Genomic DNA, 13,613 nt, shown 5'->3' with positions numbered 1-13,613 from the left:
TGCTTTTCCGTAAACGAGTTTAAAAGGTGTGGTTCCAATTGGAGTTTTGTAGACTGTTCTAAAATCCCAGAGTGCATCCTTCAATTTCATGGACCATTCCTTTGGATTTGATCCTACGGTTTTCTCTAGAATACGTTTTAAAGCTCGGTTGGTATTTTCAACTTGTCCACTTGTTTGTGGATGATAAGCGGTTGAGATTTTATGAGTTACTCTATATCTTTTGAGAACTTTCTCAAGTTGATTATTACAAAAATGAGTACCCCGATCACTTATTAAAGCTTTCGGTGTTCCGAACCTTGCAAAAAGACGTTTTAAAAAGTTGACTACAACTCGTGCATCGTTAGTTGGGAGAGCTTGTGCTTCCGCCCATTTAGATACATAATCAATGGCAACGAGAATGTAGAGATTATTATGAGATTTTGGAAATGGACTCATAAAGTCAACACCCCAAACGTCAAATACTTCACATACTTGAATGACATTTTGTGGCATTTCATCACGTTTACTTATTTTTCCGGCCCTTTGACAAGCATCACAGGATTTACAAAGAAGGTGTGCGTCTTTGAAAATTGTAGGCCAATAGAATCCAGCGTCATAGACTTTTCTTGTTGTGAGTTGAGGCCCATAATGCCCTCCTGTTGGTCCTGTGTGACAATGGTTTAAGATTTGACTAGCTTCATCTCTGAATACGCATCGGCGTATTATTCTATCGGGACAACTTTTAAACAAATGTGGATCTTCCCAGAAATAGTGTTTTATATCACTAAAGAATTTCTTTCGTTTTTGGTACGACAACCCTTTTTCAAGGAATCCACATACTAAGTAGTTTGCATAGTCTACAAACCATGGAATTTCATTATAATCTATTTTTAACAGATATTCATCAAGAAAGTTGTCTTGTATGGCCTATTCATTTAGAACTTCTAATTCGGGATTTTCAAGACGAGAAAGATGATCAGCGGCGAGATTTTCTGCTCCCTTTTTGTCTCGGATTTCAATATCGAACTCTTGTAAGAGTAAGATCCAATGAATTAATCTTGGTTTAGCATCTTGTTTTGAAAATAGGTATCCAAGAGCACAATGGTCGGTATAGACCACGGTTTTATCTAGAACGAGATATGAACGAAATTTGTCAAAAGCAAAGACAATGGCAAGGAGTTCTTTTTCAGTAGTTGTGTAATTCGTTTGTGCTCCTTGTAACGTCTTACTAGCATGATAAATAGGTTAAAATCGTTTTTCAATCCTTTGTCCTAAAACGGCTCCCATTGCAAAATCACTTGCATCGCACATGAGTTCAAATGGTAGATTCCAATTTGGAGTTATCATGTCGGCGCATTAGTGAGTTTTTCTTTAAGAATATTAAAATATTTGATGCATTCATCTGAAAAGATGAATGGAGCATCTTTTTCTAGGAGTTTATTCATAGGAGTGGCAATTTTAGAAAAATCTTTTATGAAACGTCGGTAAAAACCGGCATGTCCTAGAAAACTTCTAACTCCTCTAACATTGGTGGGATGTGGAAGTTTAGCAATTACATCTACTTTAGCTCTATCCACTTCAATTCCTTGCTTTGAAATTTTATGTCCAAGAACGATGCCTTCTTTAACCATGAAATGGCATTTCTCCCAATTAAGTACTAGATTTGATTGTTCGCATCTAATAAGCATTCGTTCAAGATTAACTAGACATATTTCAAAAGTATCACCGAAGACTGAAAAGTCATCCATGAAAACTTCCATGCATTCTTCTATTATGTCGTGAAAAATTGCCATCATGCACCTTTGAAAGGTTGCAGGGGTGTTGCAAAGTCCAAATGGCATGCTTTTCTAAGCAAAAGTACCATAACGGCACGTGAATGTGGTTTTCTTTTGGTCCTCGGGTGCTATTGAAATTTAAAAATATCCGGAGAAACCGTCAAGAAAACAATAGTAACTGTTTCCGACTAATCTTTCTAACATTTGATCAATGAAAGGTAAGGGAAAGTGATCTTTTCTGGTGGCGTCATTTAATTTTCTATAATCAATACAAACACGCCATCCTGTTACAGTCCTAGTAGGAATAAGCTCATTTTTTTCATTTGTGATGACAGTCATGCCACCCTTCTTAGGTACGCATTGAACTGGGCTTACCCATGGACTATCAGAGATTTGATAAATTAAACCTGCGTCTAGCAGTTTAATAATTTCTTTCTTAACAACATCTTTCATAATAGGATTTAGTCTTCGTTGGCGTTGCACATACGTTTTATGACCTTCTTCCATAAAGATTTTATGTGTGCAATACGAAGGACTTATGCCTTTAATATCATGAATCTTCCATGCAATAGCTGGTTTATGAGCTTTTAGCACAGAAATGAGTTGAGATTTTTCATTTTCAGTAAGAGAAGACGATATTATTACAGGTAATTCAGATTCACCATGTAAATAAGCATATTCCAAATGATTTAGAAGTGGCTTTAACTCTAATGTCGGTGGTTCTTCTATCGATGATTTGTATTGATATCCGTCTTCCTCTCTTAGCATTTGAATTTCTTCTGTTGTTGGTTCGTATTCATTAGCCATGAGTGCAGCTAACATTTTAGCTTCATCAATTGGTTTAGTTCCTTCTCCTAAAGAACATTCTCCTGTTCCTTGTAATTCTGGAAATTCTTGTAACAATTCTGCATGTGAATCTATAGTTTGAATATAATAACATGTATCATCTGCAGATTGCGGTTGTTGCATGGCTCTATCCATAGAAAAGGTAACACTCTCGTCCTCTATACTTAAGGTCAGTTTCTTACCGAACACGTCTATTATTGCTTTAGCCGTGTTTAAGAATGGTCTTCCTAATATGAGAGGAACTCGAGAATCTTCTTCCATGTCCAGAATAACAAAATCTACTGGAAATACTAAAGTACCAACTTTAACTAGCATGTTCTCTATTATCCCTCTAGGATATTTTACTGATCGATCGGCTAGTTGTATGCTTATTCGTGTTGGTTTCAATTCTTCGAGGTCTAGTTTAGTGTATAGTGAATACGGCATTAAATTTATAGTAGCACCTAAGTCTGCCAATGCTTCTATTGAACTAAGACTACCCAGAAAATATGAAATTGTGAAACTTCTTGGATCTGATAATTTTTCTTGTATCTTATTTAACAGCACTGCAGAACAATTAGCATTCATAGTAACAGCCGAAAGTTCTTCCATTTTCTTTCTATTTGTGATTAGATCTTTCAAGAATTTGGCATACCTAGGCATTCCTGAAATCACATCAATGAAAGGAAGATTGACATTTATTTGTTTAAACATATCCAAGAATTTGGATTGCTCGGCCTCAAGTCTTTCTTTTCTCATTTTACTCTGGTAAGGAAGTGGTGGTTGATATGGTTTAACATAAGGCTTAGCCTTAACTCAGGTTGTTGTTCTTGTGGAGTAAGAATAGAGTCATCAGAAATTACAGGTATTTCTGGTGGTTTAAGTGTAATACCACTTCTTGTAGTAATGGCTTTAGCTGTTTCATTTTGGGGGTTAGCATTTGTATCGCTAGGTAGACTTCCTGGTTTTCTTTCACCTATCAACCTTGCTAGGTTGCTTACTTCTTATTCCGGATTTTGAATAGAAGCTTGTTGATTTCTAAATGCTTAAGCATTTTATTCATTGATTTGTTTCTGAGATGTGAAAAATTGAGTTTGAGATTCAACTAGCTTCGACATCATGTCTTCTAAATTTGGCTTTTTTATCATCGGTTTGTGGTGGTTTAATTGGAAAAATAAGTCTTTGCTGATTGTAAGTATTGTTGGATACTTGTTGATTGTTAGGACCTTGTTGATTGTTGTATGGAACATTTCGGTTATAATTCTGATTTTGATTGTAGATTGGTCTTGGCGGTTGATAATTATTCTGATAATTATTTCCAGGCCTTTGGTTCATGTATGAAACATTCTCTCTTTGTTCCATTGTTTGTTCAATACTGAGACAATCTTTTGTCAAATGTGGTCCTCCACACTGCTCACAACTAATTCGTATTGAGTGAATATCTTTAGTCATTTTTTCCATTCGTCTCTCGACAGCATCTATCTTTGCGGAAATGGAATCAAAGTCATGGCTAGAATCGGCTCTAGCCGCTTTAGATGATCTAACGATATCTTTTTCTTGATGCCACTCATGTGAGTGGGAAGCAGTGTTATCAATAATTTTGTAAGCTTCAGTTGCGGTTTTCTTCATAATGGAACCACCAGCTGCTATATCGATGTCTTTTCTTGTAGTGATGTCACATCCTTGGTAGAATATTTGTACTATTTGATAAGTGTCTAAACCATGTTGCGGACATCCTCTCAACAACTTTCCAAATCTTGTCCATGCCTCATATAGAGTTTCATTTGGCTTTTGCGTGAACGTAACTATTTCTCCTTGAAGTCTCATGGCTTTAGATGCCGGAAAGAATTGTTTAAGAAATTTTTCAACTAAAACATCCCATGTATCAATCGCCCCTTCAGGTAACGATTCTAACCAATCTTTGGCTTCTCCCTTTAAAGTCCAGGGAAATAACATGAGATAGATCTGTTCATCCTCCACTTCTCAGATTTTAAATAGTGTACAGATCCTATTAAAGGTACGAAGATGTTCGTTTGGATCTTCCTTCGGCACACCACTATATTGGCATTGATGAGTTACCATGTGTAGGATTTGTCCTTTGATTTCATAATCTGGCGCATTAATGTCTGGTTGAGTAATTGCGTGACCTTGGCCAGTGCGTTTAGCTCTCATTCGGTCTTCCATACTTAGAGGTTCCAGATTTTCCATTATTGAATTTGTTGAATCTGAATCACTAAGGGATTCTGATTTAATGGTTTCTTCCTCGACAATCTCTGGATGAGTGATTTGTGGTTCAGGAGGAATGATTAGTGGTTCAGGATCTCTGAATTGTCCCTGAATATCCTCCGGATTCTCAATTGTGAGGTCGGGTTCAAAAAATGGATTATCGGAAATTTGAACTGGAGTACTTGGTCGACTAGATGACGATTCTAAAGAAAAATCAACGGCGACAATGCCGGCTAGATGTCTTGATCGAGTTACAGGTGGTGAACGTATAAAAGGTGGTGAACGTTTTGCTCGGTGCATTCACATAATATCCTATTAGTTATAAAAGATAAAATTTATATAAGTTATCAAATTAATAGACTTTTCTGATTTTGCCCACGTTTCGAATAGCCAATAGATGCAGCAGGTAGCCAGGACCCTTTAAATCGGAAGCCCACAACTCGCCACTAACAAATCCAACTATTACTACGAACCAGAAAATTTTGGATGTCTATCAATTTAACCACTTAAAATAATTTTTCATTTTGAAATTTTAGAGAAGAAATAGAAAATTCTATGTCCTAAAAACTAGAGCGTCGAGAAATAAGAAAGAAAAAGAGCGCATCGAAAAATTTCGAAAAAAAATAAAAGGTCGAAAAAAAAAATAAGAAAGAAAAGTGTCGAAACTCAAAAGTCTAAAAACTAAATATTAAAAGTTGCGTCTAAAGGTATTAAAGCTTAAAAGAATTCTATATCCAAAACGGCAATAACTTAAAAGTCACTAAAATTTTAAATACTAAAGCAATAAACGACGTCGTAAAATTCTAAAGCGCCTAAGTCATAATTTAAAGAAAAAGCACTTAAGGGATTTTACGACAAAGCCTAAAAATCTAGAAATAAAATAAACTACGGCAAATAATAATCTTAAACTAATTACGAACGATAAATATATAAATTACGATTAAACGACTAAAAGATACAAAATTTAAAAAATAAAACTAAAGTTATAAAAATACAATTTTATAAAAATATTATTTTTATATTATTATTTTATAAAAGTATTAGTTTATATAATTAATAAAAGTAATTATAACTTAAAAATACAAAATAAATAAAACTAAAACTAATTAATATTATAATTAACCCTAATTGGGGTTTACTAATAATAATAATTAAATTATACTCCGTAATTAATGCAGTACCAGGTTCAATCCTTGCGTGTCAGACAATCTCACGCGGCCGCATGAGTCTTAGCCTACGGGTTCATGCGGTCGCATGGCCCAGATATTCAGATCACAAATTGGGCTGCTACAGTGTAGCCCGAATACTTTTTATATTTTTTTTTATTTTTTTGTTTTTAATTTATTTATATAAAATGAATAAAAACTTAATTTTTAAAAACTAAAATAGAAATAGAAAAACTTTATATTTTAAACAAACTCTTAAAAATATATATATTTCATTTTTCTTTTTATATTTTTGTATTTTTAATATTTAAAACGTATTTTTACAAAAAGAAATTAAAACTTAATAAAAATATTTTTTTTTTAAATAGCGTTTCGCTTCGGTGTTAAGTGATCCCCGGCAGCGGCGCCAAAAATACTTGATGTGCGCAGAGGTGTATACGAAATAGTTATATTTTTATACGAAATACTATTAAATACGATACAATTTTACACAAGTTATTTATTTATTTATAGAGTGGATATACCTAAACCTTGCTACAACACTTATAGGCAGTGTACCTAATCGTACAGTAGTGTAGTTTTTAGTAAGTCCGGTTCGTTCCACAGAGAGCTAGCCAAGTTTAACGCTATATTTTTAAAACTATATTTGTATATATATATATATATATATATATATATATATATATATATATATATATATAGTATTATTATTATAAAAGGGGGTTTTTACCGTTTAATAATCTGTTTGTCGATTTTATGTCTTAAGTCGCAGTTAAAACCTAATGTAAAATATTAAAAATAAATATAACTTAATTTAAAGCGTAAAGTAAATGACGATAATTAAAATGCAATAATTTAAAGTGCGATAAATAAAATGACGATAAATAAAATTGCGATAATTAAAAAGTACGATAATTAAAAAGTGCGATAAATAAAAATGCAATGAATAAAATGACAGTAAATAAAAGTGCGATTACATATGAATTAAAGGAGTTATGCTTATTTAAACTTCCGTAATCATGATGTTTGACGTGTTGATTTTAGTTTATTACCATGGGTTAATTATCCTTTGTCCTGGATTATTCGATTTGCCCATCTGGTTTTGTCCATAACAGTCCATCAGTCATAAATATAAAGTGCGAGTATCCTCGTCAAATTATCCTTATATCCGAAGTCAAATATTTCAACTAATTGGGGGCTTAAACTGTAACAAGGTCTTAATATTTTGTTTAATAATTACACCAGGATATCGACTGCGTGTAACCCGAGGTTTTAATACTTTGTTAACAATTACGCCAAGTGTCCTTGTACATAATTCACCCCTGTTTTAATGAGTCCATTGACTATTAATCCATTCCCGTGTCCGGTCAAATGAACGATTATTAGTACTTATAAATATCTCACCCATCGTGTCTGATCGAGTGTATATGGTTATTTATAGGTACGTCCAATTGTAAATCTTTATATTAAATTAACGAACTATCATTCAATTAAACAAATATAAAGCCCATTAATAGTCCATAGTCTAATTTCCACAAGTGTCGGTCTTTTGTCCAAACCCCAATTATGGTACAAAGCCCAATAACCCTGTCTTTAATATTTTAGCCCAATATCACGATTACTTCAATTTAAATAAGCATAATAATAACTTAGGTACGAGACATTAATTTAAAAAGGTTGAATATAACTTACAATGATTAATAATAGCGTAGCGTTACACGGACAGAATTTCAACTTACACACTTACAACATTTGCTAACATACCCTTATTATTATTAATCTTAAGTTAAAATTAAAATTATAAATTATATATATATATATATATATATATATATATATATATATATATATATATATATATATATATATATATATATATATATATCGTGAGAGAGTGTGGATAGAAAAAGATGTGTTTTTGTTCGATGAATTCGTCGCCTTTTATAGATGTGGCCAGTATTTCAGGGCCATGCGATCGTATGAGCTTCCTTTGCATATCATGCGATCGCATGGAGTCTAGGGACAGCTCACATAACTTTGTTTTCTTGTTTGCCGACGGTTTTAATTATATAATATAATATATATAATTTTAAGAATTAATTATATATTATATTATATTCATGTGTATAGTTGACTTGTAATTTTTAGTCAGTTGCGTCGCGCTTTGAGAGTTGACTCTGGTCCCGGTTCCAGATTTTTGAGCGTCCTTGCGTACAATTTAATATCTTGTACTTTGCGTTTTGCGGCTCGTACTCTTGTAATTTTTAGACGTTTCTCATCAATAATTTGAACCACTTTGATTGTACTTTGTACTTTTTAGCTTTTTGGTCGTTTGCATCTTCAAATCGTCGAATCTGTCTTTTGTCTTCACCTTTTAATATTTAAACGAATATCACTTGTAAATAGAACAATTGCAACTAAAAGCTTGTCTTTCTTGAGGGATAATGCTATGAAATATATGCTCGTTTTTAGCATTATCAACCTTCAACAGCAAATGATTTGGAAAAGAATAATAGTAATGAGTTTCTTTCAGTGTTTATCAAGCAAAAAAATAGATATATATACACTGATAAAGAATTCTGAGGAAGATTTGATGGAACAGTTGAAAGCGGGTATCTCAGTACTTTTGTAAGTAGCTAATTTTTTTTTTTTTTTGGTGGCATAACTGTTTAAAAATTTTAAATACATATTAATTTTTTATTTTTATTTATTTATTTATTTCTTTTGCAGCACATTAATGGTTGGGGGAGTATGATCATGTGGTGGATTAAAAGAAAATAAGAATTGAACACTGGATTTTTTGGAACAAAGAAACAATGTACAATCATGCTAGAGGATTTTATAAGGTGGATGGTGAGATTCCAAAGTGATAAAACTAAAAATTCAAAACATGTTAGTGCTATCACTACTTTTGCTGATGGTAAGCGACCTGAATATCCTAAATGGTCAGAATGTGGAAAGGTAATGTTTTAATAAAAAGTAAATCATCAATTACTATCAAAACTAATATTTTTTATGTGTTTTTACGTCTGTTTCTTGTAGGTCCTATTTCCTATGCTTTTAACAACGATCAAACATTGGATCTTGTTGGTGCTTGATCTGAGCGATTTTCATGTTGATCTTTATGATAGTCTTCCGGATTGTGGTAGTACTGAATCTCGTCGTGAACTAATTAGAATGTTAATGGATATTCTTCCTGATTTTCTTAAATCAATTAACTACACATCATCAAAGGAAATAATCATACCATCTAACTTCAATGAGATGCAAGTACTAAAACAAAAAGGAAATTTTGGCGATTGCGGTGTATGGGTGTGTATTCACATGGAGAGGGTAGCATGCAAAATTTCTTACGCATTTGATGATGATTCCCAAGCAATGGCAAAAGACTACCGTTCTAGAATGGCAAAGACTTTTTATGCATCAAAATTCGTTGTATGATGTACTTATTAGTATACTCTAGTACTCTATTTTGGTTATGGTATATGTATATATATGCTATTATATGAAATGATGTTTTTTGTTGTACCTACTATCATACTTAATTCTTAAAATAACTATTATGTACAAGAGTTGCATGATTACAAATGAATGCAGCATTCAGAAAATTTATTATGTATAGCAGAGTCATCACATGCATGTACAGTTGCATAATACCATAACCAAAATACCATGAAATGCATCAAAACATACTTTGGTTGAGATGAAACCAAAGTAAGCATAATAAAACGGGCTGCAAGCTTTACAATTCCACATATACACTTAGTCACCATATGAATAATACCAAAACCACACCTAATCATCAAGGAGAAAATAAAAATCTTCATAATCCTTTACAAGCACCATAAAGCATGCAACATTGACCAAAAGTCCAACCTGGTCAACATTTGTTAATTTAAATGATCCATTGAACAAACTTAGTACACCATTCAAACCACCAAAATACCCTTTGACAAATTTATGGTTTTTTGTAATTCAATTATAATTCTTTTAGGTCTTAGATTTTTTGGTTTAGTGTTTAGATTTTTTGAGTTAGGGATAAGAATGAGTTTTTTTATAAATTTGTCTGCGGTTTTGGTGATATTTGAACGGTTCTACAAATTTTGTCATTATAAATTTGTGCATAACATAAATTGTAAACAGATCAATGGTCAAAAAGTCTACTCAAAAATCCATCAAGAGTTCGGTCAACGCCGGTCAATTTAAATTAGAAAAAAAATTGTTATTCTACATTAGTTCTACATTGTTATATTCTCCATTGAAGTTTTCTATATTTATAGAAAAAACATTTATTATATTAGAATAATTTATTATATTCGAACAAATTACTAATTCGAACAATAAATTGAAATTAGAACAAATAATTAGAAGGGCGAACAAAAAATATTTTCTACAATTTTAGATGTAAAATCTACATTTATATGTTCTAAAATGTAAAATCTACATTTTTAGATGTAAAATCTACAATTTTAGATGTTCTAAAATGTAAAATCTACATATATTAGGCCAACACAAATAATCATTTTTTATCCAAAATTAGACATCCTAAAACATAACCTCATACGGTTTATTGTTATTATTATAAATATAAATTTTAATTATTATATTATGTATTATATTAATATTATATACTTAACCCAAAATATCTACCAAAAAAATACTATATTTTTTAGAAGATCAAGAGATCTTTCTTCACCTACTCCACACCTCTGTCTACACACTCAGCCATCACCTTACTTAGCAAAACACCTTGCCTGCCAACACACATCAACATCAATGGAGAAATCAGGTTAGTATCTTATCTCTTGGTGCATTTTGGTTCCTTTACTGTGAATGTAACGCCTGATATGTATAATAGGGTTTATCGATTTCCAAATTTGATATTCTTTAGAGTTTATATGTAAAGAAATTGAGTCTTAGAGGTTAAAATTACACGCATAAACCTTCAATACCGACAACAATGATATACTTACAGTTTGTATGATGACAAGTTGTATTATGAACTTTAAAGCTAAAAAGTAACTCATTTTATTTAGGGTTTCTAATAACACCGTATGTTAGTCAAAACTTTTCAATAAACCGATTGTTATGCGGCTTAATTGCATTTTTTTCTTTCTTCATATGCACAGAAATTAAATTTGTATCTAAACTCACGTCCCTTTTCCAATCACATTATATATGTATTATTTTGTAATTGTTACCTTTGTTTCGATTTTTGCTAAGTGATTATTGAGATCTTCATAGCTTTACATATGTTCTGATGCTTCGAGGTTTATTCGCAAGTAAGGTTTTGATAAATTATAATTATAAATTGCATGATCTGCCACAACAGATTTAGCTACAAACCAGCTTGCTAGAGCTAAAGAATTCAATATCTGGAGCACCGTCTTCAACACCTATGTGTTCTTCTCAATACCAGAAGGACCTATCCTGGTGAGTTAGTTAATTGTACTTTGATGCTATTACCTCTAATGCTCTTATTTATGTAAAAGAGTAATCAAATATGCAGCAACATTCTTTGTATTTTTGTAAGTACTTGCCTTTTTTTGTCATGAATTCTACTATCTTATATGATAATATACCTCTTGATTCCGTTCGACATTGATTTCAATTGAATCAATAACGTGAGCGCCTCTAATACGACAAAAAAAATTTATTCAGACTTTATAGTTATATTTATATCTACAATCAAACAAGAGCAAATCTAAGTTTCTTAATACTTAATCCATTTTATATTTTATGTTTTTACAAGTTATATATTTTGAATGTTGTAACAAATGTAATGCAAATATTGTTTAGGAATTGCCTGAGGATCTTAATAAAATCCCAGAGCTGAAGACAAACTGCAGCTACCCGTGTCTCGATCTCAACGGAAAAAGACATTTGTGGGGTTTGAGGCAGGCAGCAGGTGTCGACAATAAGCATTTGTTAGTTTCTACTAGATGGCTTGAGTCTATGGCAGATAATCGGTATCATGTAGGAGATAGGTGCATGCTTGGGTTTTCCCGGGAGCTCTTCACGTTCTTCATGGTGTTGGATGAGTATCACCCATTGTAATCATCTGTTTAGGTTTAAAACTCTTTTGATGTTGCAAATAGTGTATCTTTTGTGTAGATGAAATCGTCACTAGGTACAACAGTTGACAACAATAGCTGGTTTTTTTGGGGGGTGCATAATTAGAAGGCGGCACCCAAAAAACATTTGCATATTTTTTGTAACACTGCAAGTTTGCCAGCCTACTTTTTGTAATCCTTTACTTGTAATCGTAAACATGTTCCCAGTTTAAATTATTGCAGCTTAGTTAGTATTACGTTAATATTTTAACATTTTAACATCTACATTTTTCATTTGCATTAATATTGCGTTAAAAAAATCCTTTACTTGTAATTCTAAAATGTTAATATTTTAACATTTTATATTTTTGCAACAAAAAACAACTTTGTTATGAATATCGCATACACTATCCTACGTCTATTTTTAAAGATTTGACTAACTTATGACGGATTATTACAAAATTTTAAATTATTTGGGTTTAGAGTTAGAGTTAAGAATGATTTTTTTAACACGAACAATTTTTGAAGTGTTCAACGGTATCCAACTATACAAGAACTAACTATGTCAGTATGCCAAACTATATTAACTAACAAAGGATTAAAAATGCAAAAAACTTGAATATGCCTCCTAGGATCAGCAATGCAAAACTTTTGAACCTGTGGCATATTTACACTGAAAGTCCCTGCATTACAAAAAAGCATCAAAAACCTATCCTGCTGCTGAACTATCACAGTTGAATCATAATACAATAAATAAAATACCATGAAATGGAGCATAACATACTTTGGTTGAGATAAAACCAGAGTAAGCATAATAAAATGGGCTACAAGCTTTACAATACCACATATACAATTAATCATCAAGGAGCACTTAAAATCTTAATAATCCTTTAGAAGCACCATAAATCCTGTAACATTGACCAAAAGTCCAACCTGGTCAACATTTGTAGATTTAATGATCCTTTGACCAAACTGCAATATGCATATCATCACATATCATAAAACAAACTTAGTACACCATTAAAACAAAAACAAAACACTTTGACTTTTTAAGTCCAACTTGGTCAGCCATCACTCTAAACTCTAAAATTCCACATCTGTTTCAAGCCTAAAACCCTACACTACTTATAATGATAACAAACCACCCTAGAATCATCATTACCCCATAAAAATCATCACCCTGCAACATATAAATATTATCAAAAATACAAGTTTGACCTTAGAAAGTCAAACTCCTCATACCAAAAACCAAGATGACCCCACCCAAACCACCAATCATCATACCACAAACCACCAATCATTATATCACAAACCAAGATGTGGTACTTTAGCTGAAAATTACCTGGATTGGAGATAGCAACTTAGCTGGAAGAGAAAGAAATGTAGATGATTATGACTCCTCACCTAACTTGAAGGGTGAGTTAATCAAAAAGACATGAAGATGATTATGACTCCTCACATAACTTTAAGGGTGAGTTTTTTAAAATTCGAACAATTTTTCACATTCTAACAATTTTTATATTCGAACAATTTTTTATATTCAAACAATTTTTCAAATTCTAACAATTTTTTGCATACGAACATTATTT

The sequence above is a fragment of the Rutidosis leptorrhynchoides genome, chromosome 8 (genome assembly GCF_046630445.1).
Source record: "Rutidosis leptorrhynchoides isolate AG116_Rl617_1_P2 chromosome 8, CSIRO_AGI_Rlap_v1, whole genome shotgun sequence".
In the NCBI taxonomy this organism is placed as follows: domain Eukaryota; kingdom Viridiplantae; phylum Streptophyta; class Magnoliopsida; order Asterales; family Asteraceae; genus Rutidosis; species Rutidosis leptorrhynchoides.
The sequence above is the reverse complement of the archived record's forward strand: the minus strand, read 5'-3'. Positions refer to the sequence as shown.